Source organism: Bombus affinis, chromosome 1, assembly GCF_024516045.1.
Source record: "Bombus affinis isolate iyBomAffi1 chromosome 1, iyBomAffi1.2, whole genome shotgun sequence".
Taxonomy (NCBI): Eukaryota; Metazoa; Arthropoda; class Insecta; order Hymenoptera; family Apidae; genus Bombus; species Bombus affinis.
This window is the reverse complement of record NC_066344.1, coordinates 5,675,846-5,695,375: the sequence shown is the minus strand read 5'-3', so window position 1 is coordinate 5,695,375 and position 19,530 is coordinate 5,675,846. Positions and strand designations below refer to the sequence as shown.

Genomic DNA, 19,530 nt, shown 5'->3' with positions numbered 1-19,530 from the left:
GGTTAAAACTAGTAATTCGAATGTGATTACCTATTACGCGAGCGTGGAAAATAATAGGCAGTGAGAGAAATTAATGAATTCCTATTATATGATCCACAGTTATCTCGTTTATCCTTTAAACGAGCAGCGGTCGCTTTAAAGTGATAGTACAGTTATCATTTCTAACAGATAACACGAATCTCTCTTTAATTTCTATTTATGTAGTTGTGTTCATAAAAATATAAATTTTCAATAATAACGCGCAGTCTAGTAGAGATCAGAAAAGAATCAAGAGAACTCTGAACTTGAAAATACCTTTCCATTGTAATCGTGTCGTGAACGATACCGACGAAGAGTAGGTGCAAACTCATTGGATAACAAACTTTCGAAGATAATCAGAGGTCCTTAAAAAACAAATTAAAACACTCGTTAGAGATAGTCAGAAATTCTTATAAAGCGGATATAGGGGGCTATAAAGAAGCATATGTATGAGGAGCGTGGAATCGTGACTAGTTCTTAGAACTTCCTGTTTTTAGACGATAAGGTCGAGGTCGACGGACAACGAGCTCCGTGAACAAAATTGTTGGCTGAATTTTAGGCAGTTTGTAGCTCGTTAACCTCTTTTAGAGATCGCCACGATGAATTGTATGGAAATTTAGCGTGAGGTTTTATTCTAATCTCACGATGATTCTAGACATTCGGGATGAAGATTGATGGTGCCAAAGACATTGTGGTTTTCGGAATCTTGGCAATTTAGCAAGTTATACGTCTTGGCCTCTTTCTCATGGCGTTAAAATTATTTTCTTGCGTTTAACGGATATCGTAAAGTAATTGTGAATTTCTGCTGTTGCGTTATAACGCGATTGAAATAGTAAACGATGTGGATGGAAAAAGCGAAGAATTTCGATAAAGACAAGAAAAAAGAAAAGATACATTTCTGTTGATTTTGTCGTTTACGTTGTTCATCGGACGAACGCCATAGATTTTCAGAATGTATTATGTTTACAGATTTAAAAGAAGAATATATGATAAAAAATGTATCAGGTTGGTTAAACTGATTTATTTGAAAATTATACTTTCATCTCTTTATGATCTTGAGATAGCCTTAATAGTTGAAATAAATTATTCTAACGTTTATAACTTTCGTTGCCATATTCAGCGTGGAATTTACATCCTTTCTCGCAAAGAAAGTCGGAGATTTATGTTTTTGGTATTTACATCGTCCTCAACATTCCAACTCTTCAATTATCATTTTTTATTAGTTTATATTTACGTAATATCGTGATGAAAATTTATCATTAAGAAGAATCTGTTGCAAAATTATATTACAAAATCTGAAATTGTAAATTATATTGCGTAGTATTTAAATATATATTACGTAATATACACATATGCCTGTATAATATATAATTAACAACTTTGCATAGTACGTATATATATTATAATTTATAATTACGTGTGTATAATGTACAGTGTGCGAATTGTAATTAATGTGCATTATAAGCATTACCGAAAAAGTATGTCGTACGCGTATCTATTTATCTACGCTACTGATAGAGAGTTTGAAAGGCGCATGATCCTTAATGAATATGCAATGTGATAAATGTATGCTAAGAATCTTTGGTAATAACATCAAATGATAATTCATAAATTGCTTTACACGATATGTAATTAGAAGGTTACGAAGTGCCATGCAATGAGATACAATTTGCCACCTCCTGTGCTTATTATTATGTTACATGCATACGTATGTTTGGAATTTGTAAAAGAAAGTAGATGTAGCAAGGAAGCGTTCGAATTAATGGTAGATGGAATATTCAGAGCATAATCTAAGTAACGGAGAAAAAAAATGAGCATAATAAAAATTACCATATATGCTGTATACGATAAGACTTGATTAGCTAGAGGAATCTATACAATTTTATAACAAAAAATGCACAAAGAGCGATCTTTGAGAGCTAAGATACTCGTTATAAAACTTTGCCCACGGTGTTACATATGATCAATAAAAAGTATTAAATCTATATTTGGAAACATGCGAATTTTTAATAAAAAACATTAACAGTTTCGACGCGCCGTAACCAGTCCTTTTCTCGACTTTCATATTCAAATAGGTTTTTAGCAATATAAACGTGAATCGGCGCGTGAATCACACGCATAAACTTTAGCTCTTTATTTTTAAATCCGTCAATTTATGACGGTACATTGCTCAGACATATAAAGACATAAATTACATAACCATTTTACTGCAGTTCATAAAAAAAGAAAAACACTATCAATAGAAAAATCAACAGAAAAATAGGCATTATTATCACAGCTTTGCTTCAAGACTGACGCAACTCGAAAACATCAATTTTAATGTGTTATATTATATGTATTTGATACATTACGGTAACTCATCTTGAGAATCCATCAAGGAGAATAACGCTCATAAAACGGTACGAGATATTATCCTTGTCGTTTCCATTTTATGACTCTAACGAACTCTGAAGAATCAATCACATTTACGTCTTTTCTAACACTATACAATACACAGATAATTAACCTCAAGCATTTAAAACCAGTAAAGAGTATTTACACTTTGCTCCATGAAACCGAGGAATGTGTAAATAAACTGATAAAGATAACCATCATTTTCCACGTCAAATGCCAAGGAATATTTTCTTGACACTAAAAGCCTTGCTAAAATGGAAACGAATTTTTTCAAATTTTTCGCATTCTAATAGTCGGTAAAAGATTTTACATAAAAATATATCCTAATAATCGGAATATTATCTATTTTATTAATTTATTAACAAATTCATTCTTATCATATCGAATATTAAAATATTATTGATACACATACATGTTTGCAGATCCATAGCGTTCAAGTGATAAATGGTGAAAGATCGAAATGATGAAAGAATTAACTTCTATTGAACATCCTCGCTTTTTAGGGTTACGTTATTTGTTACCTTGTTGTCAGCTCCTCTTTAAGAAATCGTACGAACTCCTACACTTTCCTTGAATCTATGACGTGACCACTACCATATTCGCGTCTCTTGAATTGATTCTCCGCCCAAGTGTTTGCAAAACACGCGAAACGTAATTTTTTTAAAAAGCATAAATGAGCAAAGATAGCCATCGTTTCTACGTGAAATGCCAACAGGTATTTCCTCGTAGGTAAAAAACCTCGCTTTGATAGCTCAGCAACGATTAACGTAGCAGCGTTTAAACGTCGTTTCCGCGATAGCCGCGATTATGACATTTACGCGCCTACGATACACGTCGAAACCACGATCGCGGTTTGCCAATCGCGACGGCCGGCGAATTATCTAGGAATTCAGGTGAGTTCGTGGAAAGAAACGCAGCAAGAAGCGAATAATCAATGAATAAAGAAGATCCGGCCGGTAATTCGAGCGGGATTTTTCATCGTGCTCAATTATAGCGGACCGTTAAATGGCCGGTCGTCTGGCAAAAGCAAAACGTCGCGGCTAACTCTCGCAGCTTTAATAGTTCCAGTCGCATTCCGTATCCAACCACGTAATGAATGAAATTGCTTGTTGTTAATTGATCTACTTTTCCTAGCCGGGCCACCCTTTTCTGGTCAGAAGGAAACACGTTTTTTCGTCATGAGATCGATGATCGATTCACAGGCACTCATTTTGGTTAACATCGGTATGGTATAATAATATACCGACTAATAATGTTAGTGAACTGGCGCATTACAAATCATTGGTTGTACACCTATTTTCTTTCTTTTTTTTTATGATTTCGCAATAATCAGCTGACTTGTAGTTTGTAACATTTACTTGTAGAACTTTATTTGTTTCATCATCGAACTTGCTGCTCTTATACAAGTTACTGAATTGACAAGCAGGTTATTCATAGATTTCTCTTTTATACTTTTAAGATGTTACGTTGAATAGAATAATTAGGTGGTTTGTACGTTTGTAGTTTGTAAAATTTGTTTGCAAACTTTTTGACTGATTCATTGCCTACTTTGCTGTTCTTATGCAAGAAAATTAGTAGCAATTTACGACTCGTGACTTGTACAATTTTATCAATAACATTAACTTAAATAATCGTGCGGGATTGAATTTCTATGTAACTTGTGACTGTTATGGGAGATGATTAGATAGCTGTTCATATTTGGAAAACGATGGAAATGATGAAGTAATTAGAAGAGACAAGATCCTGTAATTTTGATTATATATTGCTTGCTTTGGAATTTAAATAATATTTTCAGGTATATGTATATTAGATATTGATTTTTCGTTAAAATTTTTTATTTTTTATTCAAAAAATATATAATAGGAATATTTATGTATCTGACTTTTTATCAAGTCAGTGATAGTCGTCTATTCCAAAGAATATGTTAATAATAAATTGTGTTTATAAACACAAACAAAGTTAATAAAAAATAATGTTTGTTCGTATCCTATTTATTTTATACCTTCTTTCTGTTTTTTTCTCTGCAATACACGTATATATCTGTACCACTTAATTTATAATTGTTACTTTAAAATCAATACACAACTTTCAATTTATCATTTAAAATACGTTCTTACCAATTTTTACATTACTCTAGTACTCTGATTAAATATTATGTAGATAATTCTAAACTTAATTTCTTTCAGAACTTATTATTATTTTCTTCACTCTGAAATCAAAACTATTCAACTAATTTATCAGGAAGGGAAATAAATATTTTACGAAGACTCTTTTCAATATTATTGAACACGCTAGGGATTAATAATGGTTCGATGAGTGGGTATTTAAGCGGGTCGGAATGTAGGAAGCTGTTTAAATACGTCGACGATTGCAAAACAAATTAAAGAGAAAGTGATGAAACAAATTGCCAGTCCGGCATTTCCTTCTTCTGTTGTAGAAATAACTACATTCCGTGGGCCGACTTTTCACGTTCTTTGTCGAATTACCAATTTTTAATTATTAAGCATATTAAGCATAATTTTACAACACACGTGCGTGTGACGTAAAATATGTGCCGGAATGAGAACATGCTTTCAAAAGAACGGTATACATGACATTCTTATGCTTTCTTTCATACTTGTAACGATGCAATTTAATTGGAATTTGCCTACCCTCTCCATTAATTATGTGGAAGAATTACGAAGGATATACTATGGATCCAAATGATGATTAATATATGTACTTTTTAATTAGAATTCTTTCTTGCACTTTAATTGCATTTATTGTTATTGATTTATGTAGATATTAACGATTCTAATAAATTGAATAAAAATTTGAATTGAATAAAAATGCGTCAATAAATTTCATATTTTTTAACGAAGTCCATAAGAATTTTTTCTTTGGAACACTTTTATACGATCGATTTTTATTGACTATAATAAACATTTTACTACTTTATAATGTACACGGATGTAGTCGTAAAATTAAAGGTGCGGTAGAAATATGGTCTCATTAAATCAGAACTATAATTGGAATAAGAAAAGCTATACTAATTTTTTATTTTAAACCAACAACACTCGTATAATTTGTTGTAAACGTAATAATTTTGAAGCACTTTGTTAGACAGCTAACATAGATCACGTTGCTTTAAAATTAATATTTATGCTCATTAAAATCCATGCAATAATTAATCAAATATAATAAAATGAAATTATAAAATACGTGCAACGCTTAACAGTAATAAACATATACTTTGAACGTCTACGCAATCTCATACCTTTACGAACAAAAGTAAAGAAACACGACCTAGATAGAAATTTACTTCATCCTCTAAATATCATAACCTCGATACTCTACATGTTATACTGTATATACGTTTAAAAATTATGTACATTTTGTACATTTTCGCGTCTTGAAATTTCCCAGAACTACATAAGCATCCAGTCTACTAATCACTAAGTCCTCAAACAACCTACCATTCATTCCTCCATAAAATAGCGTTACCATAATTACCATTAAAAACCGACTATATAATTAAATCCAAACGCGCACCACCATAATCACACGTAATTTAACATAATGTTACTATTGATACTTACGAACAATTCGACGCAGTTTCAAGCGTCGGACTTGTTCCTTCACGGCGTTTTTACTACTTTCACTAATTCCGCCGCTTCTGCCTTTACTTTCGAGTGGATAGAACGAACGTGCTCGAATCGTAAAAGTACATACGCGTGACGAAGAAGTTAATGGTGAAAGACGATCGGTCGTCGAGTTCTCGTGAAACCCGGTCGTTTTGCGAAGGCAAGGGTGATTATACGCGAAGAAGGAACCGGTTGGAGGGGTTCGAGTTAAATGGGGTGTGTGAGGGTGGAAAAAAAATATTCGCAGCTGGTAGGATTCGAACCTACGCTCCCAGAGGGAATCTGATTTCGAGTCAGACGCCTTAACCACTCGGCCACGGCTGCTCAACCCTTGTACATTCGTTGCGCAGAGAGGGTAAATTGGGGCGAACCACCCCTAATCACAACTTCATATATCAATTTTCTTATTATCGATTTAAACATCGAACCAATTTATATATTTTTCATGATGTAAAGTAGCGTTAAAAATTTGTACACCTGCAGTTTGTTAATTCTTCATGGAAATTTAAGTTTTTTTCAATTGGTTTTAACATTGTTTCAACGTTGAAGCACGTTATGTGGTTGATCATTCACGTAGAAATCGTTAATGTGTGTGAAATCGATGTGAATAAAAATTGCCTAAGATTCGTTAAGTTTCCCTTTGAATTTTATTCCTCAAGTGGTTATTTCGTACATGTACGTCAGAAATAGAGTCGATTCGTAGCCAAAATTGCGGATATAATCAGATTTTGATAATTGTTACGCCTCTCAATATTTGAGACTTTACTGTGTTAAACCTAGATATATCGCATCACGTTAATCGACTTACTCAAACTTATCTTCTTCCGTTCAATAATAAGTACAAATTTACATAGAACAGTGTAGTTGGTTATGGCATACATACAGATATAGTGAACGAAAATTCATGCTAGTATGAAGTAGACTTTCAGTGATAAATCGTAATAGTCAAGGAGCTATTAGGATGTTCATATATACGTTTCTATTCTTCTCGCAAGTGATTTCGTAGTTTTTGCGCTCTAATAGAACGTGCTGGATGGTAGTTGGTACATAAGATGACTCACTGATTAAGCTTCGTGTTCATCTGATAAGTATGAGTAGATTAGATCTGCATAACCTACCTTAATTTTGCTGATTGAAGCTTGTATTAAACGGTTAATTGGGACAGGAAATTTTTGTCATCGAGCGATTTGTTTCTTGAATTCTTTAGTAGAATAAATTTTTTATTTTAATATATGGCTGTGCTTTTGAAATTTTGGAGAAAAGGTATAGGAATTTTATTAAAATTATTTTTGTAAAATATAGTCAGTGATATGAAATAATATAGAAGCTATATTGTTGAATTACATTTAAAGTATGTTAATAATAAAGCTGTACAGAATTAATGTATAATAAAGTTCGTAAAAAGTTGGGTTTAGTTCATTCGATATAGTATACAATTAGTTTTCTATTTGCTAATTGCTTCTCAGCCTTAACACATTTTTCGAATTGTATATGTATGTATCTACATTCCTTACACGCTCAGAATGTATCGAATACAATTGCATATTCTCGATGATGTATTATAAAATAACATTGAAAATTTATATGTTTTTAATTTGTTTAGTTTTTTAAACATATTTACTGTTAGCTAATGATAAAACCATCGTGCGATTATTATCAAACAATTTGTTTTTCCTTGAATAAATATTTATAAATTACAGTAAATAAAAATTATAAACAATAAATTCTCAATCGTCGTTTCAAAAATATTTTCTTTCTATCACACTTGTTGATATTTTTGTGACACATAAAAGAACAACGGATCTCTAGTAACAGATTTAAAATCAAAACCATCAAACTTGAAAACCGAAAGTAACCTTGAAAAAAACTGTTTATTGGGAAAAAACTGGTATCAGAAATTTCGTTCCAAGGTAAACGAAGGAACGCGATTAAGGATATCTAGTTATATTCACCCAGATCTTTAATAAATCATAATAAATTTGGAAATTATTCAACATTTCCTAGTAAACTCATTTACATACCAATCGCACGATAACAAAAAAGGCTCACGAGTTGCAAAAACAAGGTGACTAAAAGGTAGCTCGTTAAATTAATAAAGGATAGTGTCTAGAAGGAAAGAACATTTAATAATTTGAACTCTATATAACTTTTAACATAATGAATCGAATTGTTAAGCTATCGAATCGAATTTATTAATAACGAATGATTATAAATTAATATCTAACAGCTGATTTTTAAAAGAAATATATTTATCGCTGCAAAAATTAAAAAATTCTAATGATTATAATTTTAAAGGTCACTTCTTCCATAATTCTTGATTTATTCACTGTAAAAAATGAAATTTTTTAAATAAATTGGAATAAAAACGTTTCAGATAATATGCAAGATCTGTATTAAAAGTTTTAATAAATATAAAAATCTGCAGGTAATTTCAAAGGAAATGATATTAAACGTAAAACGTTAAAAGTTAACGACTAAAGGATTATTGAATTATTTGAGTACACTCAGTAAACAAATTTTTGTCCTCTTTAAAATTCTATAAAAATTTAAGGGATTTTTTTTGCGACTAAATATTTTTAACGCTACCTAATCTGAGAAAAGATATTTGAGAAACAAAGATATCATTTTTTTCTGCAGCTTATTATGTATACATATATGTATATAATTTCCAATTTGTATAAGAACCACGTTTTTAATAAAAATTTATAACAAACATTTACATTTCCAATATTTCCCCATATACATCAGTATTTAAAATTCTTATGTTTACAAATTCAAAATTTTTGAACGATGACTCTTAGAAAATCGTCTTAATGATTATATTCATCGAGGAATGAGTTCCTGAATTTTTTAAATAAAAAATTGTGAATGATCACGATGGAATGCTGAGATTGAATTACTCGAGATGCCGGATGGTGCTATGGACCATCGAAACATGATTCATACTAACTGTACGCTGGAGGAGCTTATAAATCACAACGAATCTCGCAATTCTACGCTCGTTACAATCATCGGGAAAAATAAGATCGTGGGAAACGCGAGGGAGAGAAGAATGAAAATTCATAGGCAGAGCATGTAATATGATCTGTTTATAAAAAATTATGAAAATGGCGAGAAACTTACCGAGTATTATGCGCGGGATGAACGTTTCGCAAAAAATGTAACAATACACCTTGGATGAAACACAAAAAGATTTGACAAAAGAATTAACAAAAAATTCCTTTTGTGTAGTTTTACAAATGAAAAATTTCGAAATAGGAAATATCTTGATGTATAATAAATTAAAAAGTTGCTAAAGTAAGATTAATTCATCGTGGAGTGTGAGTGGGAGGTTTGATACACGGTTCAAATTTCTACGGCTTAAATTGAACCTTTTTATAAGAAAAAAGACATTAACGAACGTAACGAACTTTTAATCTTCCTTCTTACTTCATTTGTTACTAAAATTAACTTTTCATAATCTTGTGTTAGAACTTCCAACTGCGATGACACTGTATCGGACGTCTTTAATCGCGCAGAATTCAACTTCTAAAATTCTCGAGCTCCTATTCCAATCATCAACGAGGTTTCGCCATACAATGGTTACGTATAAACATATACGTACTATTTCTTTATAACATTCTAAATTGCTTTATATTACTATTTAAGAAAATAAACAGAAACGTATTTTTTGTGCAGACGTTATTACGCAATGTAAAGCCTTTTCACGAATGTCTTCTGTATCAAATAAAAAGTAAAAATGAATGTGCCTTTACATCTCAAAAGAGTCTGATCCTACATTGTCGGTAGTTGTCTGAGGAAAAATTCACGAAGCTCGATTGTATTTAGACATGCTACACGTAAACCCAACTCAACTCTAAAATACAGTTAAAATCGACAAATTTAACAAAGCGTTACATACCATAATTAAAATCTATACGATTATATCGTTGAATTTACAGTGGCTTCAAATGTTTCTTTAGAACATTTCATCTTCGTAGTATCAAACTTTTGCACTCATATAAAAGCTCTATTAAAATGATACGAGATTTAATATATCGAAGTCAACAAACTAATATGCTACGATATTTTCTGTAGCCACTGGATGCGCCGTAAAATCTATTCGTGTGCAATATTCATGGATCGTCCTTAAGGAATGATTTACGCCTATCCCGTGCGTTTGCATAGTATTCGCGAGTCACCGTAATTCACCATGAAGATCGATTCTTCGTTCACGTACAAACGACCGATATTTTTCACTCTATAACGAGATGCTCGCGTGGAAGGACACCGGATATTAAACAGGATATTAATCGAAGTTACCAAGAGAGAAAATGAAAAAGAAACAGTTGATGTAACGCATTAGAAGCATTAGAATAGAAAAACAGAACAGAGAAACATAGTGGACTTTCTCGTGATGTCGTTTATGCATTTATTCTCTGTAGAATCCGGACGTGTAAGATGTGGCCAGCAACCAGTCACAATCAGCGATCTCTCAAGCGGTGAAGTCCGTTTGCGGCTGTTCCAGATTGCGTCCTTGCCGCGCGGAGTGCAACGGCATGCGTGTCGGTACGTAACGGGTGTTCCGATCTCGCGATGTGCCGTTTTTTCGCCATTTGAATAGTGCAAGGCGATTTCGTTGTGTTGGCTAACGCTTTCATTGCCGTACAGTGGAACTGTATTCGTTCGAACTGCAATTATTGGAACGAAATTATAGCTAGTGTCTAATTAAATGCACTCTTGCCGGATGAATCTGTTTGTTTGAATGTATAAATTATCTGTTTAAACAATCACGTTCGAAAGCCACGTTGATCAACACAAATAGAAAAATACGGTAAAGCGATGATGTTACAAACATTGTTCTTTAAAGCTACTTTAGAATTTACTACTATTTATTTCGACCATTTCCTTGCGACGTCGATGAATTTGTGGGAGTTGCGTCATTTGCTGTTTGGGAATCGAACGTTAATCGGGTGATGCAAATAGCGATGCAACGACGTTACCAATTAATTAATTAACAAAAAGTGGAATTGGTCAGTTTGGTTTCTCGGAGACTCGTATATCACGGATTAATGGAATAATGTATTTAAAAAAAGAAAAAAAATACAAATTCAATCAATGTCAGATATTTAATTAATCGAGAATATGTCCGTAGTCCACGATTAAGTTGATAGATAAGTTATAAGATTAGATATCAAAATCTTCAAACGTTCAAGATTAAAATCTTTAGACATTAAAGATTAGAACCTTTAAAGTTATTAACGTTTCTTTAAGTGCTTCGGTTAAACTTCCCAAATTTTAATTAAAATCTGATTTAATTAAAATTAAAATTCTATTAAAGTCTTCGTATATTATGGTATACGAGTATATCAGAACTTCGCTAAATCCAAGATATTGTTTCTAAACGATATTGTATTCAGTAACCATTCTCCACATCTGTAACCCTATATGCAAATGTACACTGCACTTACGAAATCTGTATGAATAAATATATCCGAGCCTCTGGCGGCGTGAAATTGGAACCGAAATTGTAATGCACTTTGATCAAACCTTTCGATTTACTAACAGATAAAAAGAAAAAGACATTCTGACACACTTCTCTTACGAACAGGCAACGGTATACTTTCAAGCCAGATGAAAAGAATCCGAACGACGAAAACAACGCGTTCCACCCAATTAAAGGAATATCAATGATCTTTATACGTTTACTGTTACTTCCTCCCTGCTCCTTATACGAACGAGCTTCTCCAGCTTACGAATTGTGAAAGTGCACCTTCGAGAAAAACAAAGAGATCGATTCTGGTTCACCCTTGTTGGAATCTTAACGAGCTCTTAAGATTCTGAAGGACTTGAAATGACGAACAACGTGTATAATTGCCAAAAAAAAACGCGAAGAAACAATTTTTTAAATAAAACGGGATATAAATTTTATACAGAGCACAATGGAAAAGATTATAAGCGTTAAAATAATTGAAGGATTCATAATAAAAATGAGACTTGTTAAATTATTTGATCTTTTAAATAACTATTACGTATTTTTAAAATTATTATCTGAGTATTATTTTTCGATTGTTTATTGTATATGTGATAATTTATTTTCTTACTGATAAGAATATTATTAATATATTATCGATATACGGTGAGAGGGAAAAGTACTCGTACACTCTCTAAAACAAAATAACTTTTTTAAAATTACACCAAATGTTTTTTTTTTTTGAGACGTTATAAGCATTAGTTTACTAGACAGTAGTAAACAATATTTTGAAAAAATTGCAATTAGTCGGAATTGCTAAGAAATGGCAAATGGTTACGTTTTACAAATGTTTCATCTGAACCTGAACGTGTAAGGAAAATTTGAACAATACGTTTTATAGATTTATATCAGTTACATACACATTGTGAATCGAATCCTTTCATTGGATATATTCATTTCTTGCACTTACATGCATTATTATTTTAATTTCTCCTTAAGAAGTCATATGATCTCATAGATCTTCTTTGGGTCAGTGACAATAATACCATGCTTGGATCTTTGAACTAATTTTTATCATTTATTAATGTCTAGGTGTTCGCAGAATGTATGAGAGGAAGTTTTTCTAAAATGTTTCTGTTTCTAAGAAGTCTCATCTAGTTTTCACAACGTTTTCCTTACCATTAAAGGAACACGAAGTATTGCGTTAATTCCTATAAAATGTACATAGAAGAAATATTTTCTAATCATATTGAGGTGGAATAAAGTTTGTTGAATTAAATACAAATGGAAATTAGAATACAAAATTTAATAAAAGTTCATTCTCTGAATTTTATTTTCATAAAATTTTCCTGTTTATTCTGTGTGTTATAGCAGTTAGCAAGAAGTTACTTGTTAATTACAAAGACTCAGTAATATCAATGAATATAAATATGCAATCAAGAAGAAGGAGAACAAGAAATGTTTTTGATACTTAAGTAGTTTTATTTGGATACAACCACCATAATGACTGCCGAGCTGTCAAAGAGATAATATTTCGCAAAAGCAACTCAACTGAAAACTTATCTCTCTTATTATGTCACGATCAATAACATCTCAACAGAAGTTTTCTTTTTTTATGGTAGTACCTATATGTCGGTTTATCAAGGTATACTTGTACGATATTACTGCGTGTTATTAATCGTTCGTTGGTCCACACATGAATACATTTGTCACATTTGCACGCATAAATGTCATACAGTGAAATCTTGATTATTAGAACATTAATTATCGCTCAATGAAAAATTATGGGCGACACGTTCTAAGCAAAATTGCGAAAGGATAATAAAATAAATTATTATATCTTTATTTAAAAGTTCCCGTTTGACAATAATATCTACGAAATAATTTAAAAGGAATTATATCTCGTATAAAAAATGTACGCATATGAGAAATTCGATTATTCGAATAACGTGTGCCGCAGATATTTTTCATTTCAATTATTGGTAACAATCGAAAAACGAAGAATTTAACAAATATCGAATATAATAATAGCAATTAATGTTCCTGCAGAAAGTCGATTAAAAATCCCTGTCCTTGGCTCCACATTGCTAAAAATAAAGATTATCAGAACAATTACAGTGAAACAACCATAATTACAGTGTTTGCCTCTCGTAAATTGAAAGGCCATTACTGTTTGGTAGAAATAGCCGGTGTAAAGGCAAACAGCTAACAGGGGAAGAAGCAAAAAGAAAAAAGAAGTGCAACGAGTCGTGGCCGGCGTTTCTTATCTCGCCATTTGCCGTGAAACGTAACGCGAACCTTTGACATTCACTTTCTAACGGAACTAATGTGCGCGCTGATATTGTGAAAAATCGACGCTTGAAAATATGCGAACCGAGTCGCCAATGGTTAAGCAAAACGGAAAAATGATTGGGAAAGGTAGAACGGGGTGGAAAGGCTAGTGGTAGTTCATGATAAGAAAGGGTTCGATAACTCTATACATATACAGTGGCTATAAAAAATATTTGCACAGCAGATTCTACATTTCAATTTCACAGTAGCAAATTTTTGTACCCGTACAAAAGCACTACTAATAGAAATTATTTTTATAATCACTGTAAGTTTACAAATAACAAGATGTTTGTAAGATCTTCTTTATACATGGTTTTGTATTTTATAGTGACTCGTATGAATATTTTTATGTATATCTATGTTTACTTTTTTTTAATATATTCTAAATATGTATAAAACATTATTATTCTCTTCTCCTCATAGAAAAATCTTTCTTTTCATAAAATATATTTTTTTTGGCGTTCTTATGAATAGGACATGGTGTACTTAAATTTGGATCGGTTTTACCAAAAACAAATATATATTTCATTCGGTTAATTATACGGTAATTTAATAAAGTATGGCGTTATATACATCATTGAGTATAAAAGAATTAGTACAAAAAAGCTAACACATAAAAATAACTCTAGAATTGACACATAATGATAATCCATTTATTTTCGATTTAAAAAAGGGAAAGAGGAAGAGTATCCAATATAATAATTTTTGCATAATTTCAAAGACTCTTTTCCGTTTCTTGGAAATGGACTGTTTTTCTATTTATTAGAATATTTGTAATGCGTGTATTAAAACAGGATGAATTTATGTTACAATACAATATAACATTTTTACGTAAAGTAGTACATTGTGCACGAAGAGGAATAAAAAAAAAAGTTAATTTCGGAATGAGATACAAAAGCGTATCAGGCGCGTAAAAAGTTATTTCATGTTCATAAACACCGGTTGGCTTCACGCATGAATGTAAAGTGAACGTGCTCAAGCAGTAAACCGCGGCTCACCCGTTAGATTCGCATTCTTACCGAGTACGCGAGTCCTAGTTTTCTGACTCTCACCCACAACAGCGTCGAGAGCAGATTCCAGAACAGAATATATACTGTATCCTGTCTATCCTATCCTATGCTATCCCTATCCATCTGTCTGCGATCGTTCAAAGCCGAGCTGGAACGTATGTACGTATCACGTGTACGAATGGCGTCTTTCGAAAGTATCCTGAACGATTGCTAACTTCTTCATAGATACCATAGATATACAGTACCCGCAAGTATCAGTCTATTTCAGAGAGAGATCACTAAAGGATAATATCCTTTTTATTACTTATCTTTTTTGATTTGTTTCTCCAATGTGATTGGAGAATAATTGTTGTGTAACATAAGTTTGTTTCATTTTCAAATATCACTGATTTATGTAAAATACTTGATAAAGTAATAGGACTTTATTCTTTTCTTTTATGTATATACTTATTGTAAAATGAATTTTAAGACATTTATGATGGAGAAATTATATGTTTATCTTGTTCTTAAAAATTTATTAGTAGAAGAAGAGATTATGAAAAACATATATATTGTCCTAGCTTTCCTGTTTTATTATATGTCTTATTCCTTTCTGCCTTGTATAATCAATTTCTTTAACCATATTAAATGATCTATGATGATTCTTACTAGCAGGGCCAAGTATAATAACTATCAAGAGCAAAATATATCTGAATTTTCTTCGTGTAGATTAAAAATTAACTTCCATTCTTGTTTACTTTTGGATAAAATGAAATAAGGAATCGTTTTTTACAACGTTTACCTTTAATTTTGACGTGAATGATTATTGAAATGATGATTTGATGAAGGATTTTAATCGAAATGTTTGGAATTTCAAAATATTGAAGCGTTAAATATTTTTAAGGCGACTAATATTTATAGAATTCTTAATATTAATAAACATTTTCATGATTTATGGAACAAGTATCTGAATTCATTATCATGTCATTATCTTCTCGACCATAGTTTGCCTTTTATCCCATAGATATTATATTCATAAAAAATGTTAAATGAAGAAAACAAGATAATACGCTTTGTTTATTCTATCACATAGAATTTTTATCCACAAAATAATTATTGCGAAACCAGCAAATATCTATAATTTAAAAAATGACGGACTCGAAAAAATTAGTTTCATTATCTGTTGAATATTGCTTCGGTTGTAAAAATTAACATGTCTATAAAACTTCGATAAAAAAAAGGTACATGTTTGTAAAAGACGTAACAAAAAAGAAAAAATAAAGGACATTCGCCTAGACGCAAAAAACATAAAGTCTGTCGTTAAACCTGTGCTCTAAGAGATGCAATAAAACCTCATGCGATAATCGAATAATCGAGGTCACATTTTATGCTTAAAAACGAGTACAATATTTACACGCAGATAAATGTTACATGACAATCAAAAGCATTAAGATAATAATACGAAATTAATAATATCAGAATGATTGAAACCCGATTGTTACTTATTCTTCTTTCTCTGCTTCTTTCGGCATTTAACATCTTATCAATGTAGGAAAGATGGTAAAAAGTGTATCAGACGAGTTAAACTGTTTCTACATTATACGTTCATCCTTTTCAACCTCGTTCTAATTAGAACTTACAATCCCAACTTTAGCTTAGCTTAATCTTAATGGCTAAAATAAATTGTTCAGCATTTGTATCTTTTTTCACCGTGCTCCATATGGAATTTACACTTTATTTGGACTTTGCACACTAGAATTTACTTTAACCGGTAAAAGAATCGTTTCTCACTTTCTTGACACTTTAACCGTTTAGCATTACAACATTTCAATTATGATGCGTAATCTATAACAAAATTACGCCGTTGGGAAACGCCGTTTAAAGAGCTGCTATAAAATTGTATTACAAAATTAGCAGCTGTAAATATTGTTATGTAATGCGAACACGTATAGTTTGTAAGTGTATTACATATAACATATACAAGATGTGCGCGCTATTAATTCTCAGTGTTTTTCTCGTAAAAGATAAGTACGAGGAAAAAATGAAATAGGAGAAAGACGAATAGTTCGAAGTGAACTATGCACATATTCGCGTTAATATCTTTTCGTAAGTGCAAAAGCCTATGGGCATTTTGCAATCGCAGGAATTTTCTTAAATGGAAACCTTTCTGTTTTCGCGTACATTCAATTCTCTCGCCATTCTACCAAAATAAAGTATTACAGTAATGCAGTCGAAAACTGATTAGTCTAAAAAATGTTTCAACTTTAATTAGCATATGAAAAGCAAAAAAAAGACGAGGCGCAATACTCTTGTATTTATGTCATCGTTGCTTTACACGCGACAAATTCTAGATAAAATAGAAAAATTAAAGATAAAATATCTTTTAAACTAATCACTTCTCGACTATACTATCTTAATACTTTTTTTTCGTAGAATGACGAAAGAATTCAATATATGCAAACAAAAAACAAAAGCTTCTATTTAAAGAAATATTTTTCCGTTTGCAAAAGAAATATCATCGTAAATACGTCCACTTTGCGCCATTCATCTGTCTTCTTTTTCATCTTTTCCTCGTACTTATCGTTTGCGAGAAGAACGCTGGAAACTAATAGCATGATCATACATACAAAATATACAATTTACAAGTGCATAGATATAACATATATCTACATAGAATTTACATTCTTGTCCTTTGGAAACATCTCAAAACTTTGCCTACTTCCGTGATTTATCATATCAACGTCTCCATCATCAAGTCGACCATTCTTTCTGGAAGAAAATCGTCTCGATATAGCATATAATCGTTAGTTCGATCGGTTCGCGAACAAACGAAAGAAACAATCCCCATACTCTGGCCGTAGCGAGGCACAATGGTAGCAAACGTGTAATCGCAGTGTCGAGCACACGGCAATGGGGCAGAGGAGAGAACCACCGTTACTCACTCTTACTTCTGCCGGGTGAACGACGAACGGTTCTCCCGATCGGATCGTCGTAGCACACTTTCGCAACGCAGGATGCGCGCGAGAGACGCCAACGGGCTCCGATTCAATTGAAATTCAATTACAAAACTATTTTCGAGCCTTGACTGGCCTGGATCCCCTGAAACCGGTGTGTCCTGTGTGCAGGGCCGAGAATCCTTGTCACTTCCCCCTCCACCCCTTCCTTGTAACCGCGAGAAAGGCATAGCTCCGAGGAGAAAGTATTCTTATTCCGCTTGTAGGATAGTCTGCCTCTGGTCTGCGCCTGACCGATCGTCCGATGCTTGTCGCAATTTCTATCCTAAACGGAGATACGCTGATCGAGCCGACCCGGGAATCCCGGTTTTCGAGAGTTCTCTCGCGCAAAGGATTTTTGTTGTATTCGGTTGTTCAGAAAATTTCTGACATTTCTGATAGATAATTACCATAATTACTGTAGCAGGTTGTTTGAAAAGCTCTTGGCATCTTTCGACGATCGCTACACGTATCTTGTCTTGTATTCGATGAAATCGAATTTATTTATTCGTAGGAATTATTCATTCCTACTGAAATATGAAAATGCTAGAATCAAATACCACTCCTGATTGAAATCTGTTTAATTATAGATGTTTCATACCTTGGTAGAATAGCTATGTCTTGTGTACCAATGAGAAGCATAGGTGGTATACGTTAAATGTTAATTGAAGTTATCGTTTGTTTTCACTTTTGGAAACCCTTTTTAATAGTATTGAGCCTTTAAAGAGAAAATTGGCAATTTCTTCGACGTGTCATTTTTGTAGAAAACCAAAGGAATTATTAATGAAAGAAAAATTCCTCAAAAAACTATGATATCATCGATATTAACCGGAAATGTCAAATAGCGTTAAATATTAGGTTGTCCGAAAAGTCTCTTTTTTACAGACACGTCTTTTACAACGATGCATCTTTATACAAACATGAAACCTAATCTGTCAAATGTTGTGATCTTTATCTTGATAAAACAAAATTGATCATACGTAATTCGATAAAATAATATAAAACGGAAAATGTTGTGCATCCATTATTTCCTTATAAAACGAAAGAAACTTTTCGGACGACCTAATAGAATCGGATGGAAATTTTGGGGCGCATGTATATGACAACCAAAAATTTTATTGTAGTACGTTGAGCATGACGTAAAAAATGTTTTTTCGGAGACTATATTATGTGTTAATTGGAAAGAAGAAGAGGTTAAAGAAGAAATAATATTATGACTAAAATGACTATCGTTTCTTAATATGATAAGAAAATACGAATGTATTTCGTATTGAGAAATCCTTTGCCAAATTGAATAATCTAAAGTGGAAATTTTGCCGGCCTCTTAAAGATTCGCAGTGATAAAATTTACATTGCGCTTGTTATTGATAAAAAGTATTTTAAAAATATTCACCATTTCATCAATTGTCACTTGTCAATTTCGTAATGTGTACTATAAAATATGGCACGTTCTTTGAATTTCACATATTTTTCGAATGTAGAGAGAAAAAAGATAGAATTCAGTTTATGTCTCAATTTCCTTATGTAAATTATTTTTCGAACAAGAAATTACTATTTCGACATACGTCTTCCTTTTTTATGCAAAAAAATTCCATATGTAAAATAGAATTTCTTCGATCACAAAGTTACTCATAGTTTATCATACGAATTATAGCTCATCCTACTTTACAAGCAACGTAAATAACACGAATCAAGACATTTCTAAAAACCTACTCATCACTTTCTATTCG

At 32.0% G+C, this 19,530-nt stretch overlaps 1 protein-coding gene and 1 non-coding gene across 3 annotated transcripts in view; one reads left to right on the top strand and one right to left on the bottom strand.

Moving 5' to 3' along the window:
* The window catches only part of LOC126920898 (class A basic helix-loop-helix protein 15-like), a 262,862-nt gene that overhangs the window by 76,567 nt on the left and 166,765 nt on the right, over positions 1-19,530 (top strand). The gene's annotated exons all lie outside the window — the stretch shown is intronic.
* Positions 6,278-6,359, bottom strand: Trnas-cga (transfer RNA serine (anticodon CGA)). Its single transcript has one exon. It is a non-coding gene; the product is annotated as a tRNA-Ser (tRNA).